This window comes from Equus quagga, chromosome 10, assembly GCF_021613505.1.
Source record: "Equus quagga isolate Etosha38 chromosome 10, UCLA_HA_Equagga_1.0, whole genome shotgun sequence".
NCBI lineage: Eukaryota > Metazoa > Chordata > Mammalia > Perissodactyla > Equidae > Equus > Equus quagga.
The window spans coordinates 35,097,585-35,100,080 of NC_060276.1; the positions used below are offsets into that span (position 1 = coordinate 35,097,585).

The following is a 2,496-nucleotide window of genomic DNA, read 5'->3' on the forward strand; positions in this document are numbered from 1 at the left end:
GTGAGTTTGCTGATAGTGAATTCTTTCAGTGATTGTATGTCTGAAAGTGTCTCTTTTTCACCTTAATTTTTTTTTTAAAGATTGGCACCTGAGCTAACAACTGTTGCCAATCTTATTTTTTTCCCCTGCTTTTTCTCCCCCAAATCCCCCTAGTACATAGCTGTATATTTTTAGTTGTGAGTCCTTCTAGTTGTGGCATGCGGGATGCCACATCAACATGGCCTGATGAGTGGTGCCGTGTCCATGCCCAGGATCCAAACCAGTGAAACCCTGAGCTGCCAAAGCAGAGCATGAGAATTTAACCTCTTGGCCATGGGGCCAGCCCCTCACCTTAATTTTTGAAATATATTTTTGAAGTGTATACAATTCTACATTGACATATTTTTTTCTTTCATTATTTTTTATTTTCCAAAAAAAATGTGGTTTAATCCCTTTGAAGAATCTTGCAAGGTAGCCTGGCTAGACAGCAGGTGGGACAGTCCAGTGCCTCCAGTGGGGGGGCCAGGGTCTTCCATTCACCTGTCTTTTGGTCCAGTAAGTAGGCACTTGGATTGATAGTGTAGTCCCTTTTCTGAACATCGCTGGCTGTGGTGACACTCCCAAATACAAACACCCTGCCATCTCCAATGGAGCACATAGAATGGGACACGTCCAGGGGGCAGTTGTTGGGCAAGAGAGGCACTGATGTGGTCATCTTGTTGGTCTTTGTCTTCTGCAGGTTGATTTGCATGCTCTGCCGGTGGCCCTGCACACAGAGGATGTTGTCCTGAGGGAAAGAGAGCAGGGGCCAGTGGTTGAACTGAATGGGGAAGGTGATACTGTAGACCACCTCCCCAGTGTTGGTGTCAAAGCAGTCCACCACTCCAACTCGGGAGATGTAGCCCTTCACCAAGCACCGCCCAGTGACAATGTACAGGCTCTGGTCATCCTTGGTGATCACGGCTGTGGCATCCATAGGGTTGCTCATCTTCCCTGCCAGGCACCAGGCCTCCTTGCACTCATCATAACGATAGATGTTAGAGACATACTGCCTTGGGGCAATGCTCCCACCCACTGAGTATACTGTCCCCCCACAGGTCACCATGGTGTGGAAGACAAGCCCAATTGGCAGGTCAGGCAACTGGGTCCAGGAGTTGTCATTTATGTTATACCGCCAAGCTGTCTTCAGCCCTGTAATCTGCTCATTGGTGCCACCAGAAATGTAGATGTAGTGACCAGCAGAGGTGGCACTAAGTGCTGCTGCCTGATAGGGCATCTCTGAGAGCTTCAACCACAGGTTCTCCTGGATGATATAGGTGAATACTCCACTGTTGAACTTGCCCTCGGCCATTTGGCCACCTAGGATGACCACCGAATCAAGCAGGGCCCCTTTCCTCTGGTAGCTCAGCAGGCAGGATGGCCTCTCCTGCTTTCATCCGGCAAGAACACTCTCAATCATTTTTCTGTGGGCTGAGCTGTTCTCCAGGCCCCTCGACTCGTTGCTGGCAAACACTAGTGTCTTGTTGGAGACGGCATTAAGATTAATGTAACTGAAGAACTTCTTGAAATATTTCTCCCACTTATCCTTCCTGAAGTACACCCAGCTGATAAGTGCACTGAGAGCCTGGTCCTCTCTGAGCACATGCAAGTTTTCATCTTGCAGCAGGCGGCTGAAGATGACAGGTGGACAGTGCATGAAGCTCTCAGGCTGCATGGAGCCCTTAGGACTGGCCCAGTAATGGAAGTTGTCGCGAATGCCAATGTAGGCCAAGTCCGATACCTCTTTGAGCCCAAACAACTCACCCAAGAGGAGGTAGCGCAAACTGTTGGCGTGGTGGATGGACTTAATCAGGTAGTCACTGCAGTGGATTTGAAGGCGTGGTGTCTTGAAATACTGGGCCCCACGAAGGAGTTCCTCCACATTCTGCTTGAAGACCACCACCTTGCCACTGTAGAAGTAGTCCAGGAGCTGGTCCACTGTGGCTGGACTCAGGTAGTTGGGATCAATGGTGATAAACAGCTCATCAATGGTCTTTACATCATTGCTAGAGATGATGTTCCTTACTACTGAAGAGACAGAAGCCAGAACGACGCGATGTGCATAAAAGACATGGTGGTCCACAGTCAGGGCCATGTCCCAGAACTCTTTGAGTTTCCTCTGTTTGTTCAGTTTCTGCAGCATGAAGCTGTTGTAGTTTTTCTCAGTGTATATCAATTTCATGGTGCTTCTTACCAACTTTGGCAGAAGATCAGCAGCAGGTACTGCAGAACACTTTCTTGGGCCTTTAGGGTTCAGCTTGATGGTTGTCTGCAGAGCAGTTGATCAGGGAGGAGTAAAGGTTGGGAGAGAGGATGATGTCATAGTTGATGTGGTCATCACAATGCAGGTCCTCCTGAGACCTTTCTCAGAGGCTCAGGGTCTTTCTCCCCTCTGATGGCTCCAACCTGCCAAGGCCAGATACCCTATCAGGACCTAGTCCCCAGGGCCCAGAGCTCAGGAGGAAACTCAGAGATGGG

General features: G+C 49.2%; 1 pseudogene; it reads right to left on the reverse strand.

The window, feature by feature from the left end:
* Window positions 1-424: 424 nt before the first annotated feature.
* Window positions 425-2,200, reverse strand: LOC124245425 (calicin-like; annotated as a pseudogene).
* Between the last annotated feature and the right edge of the window lie 296 nt (window positions 2,201-2,496).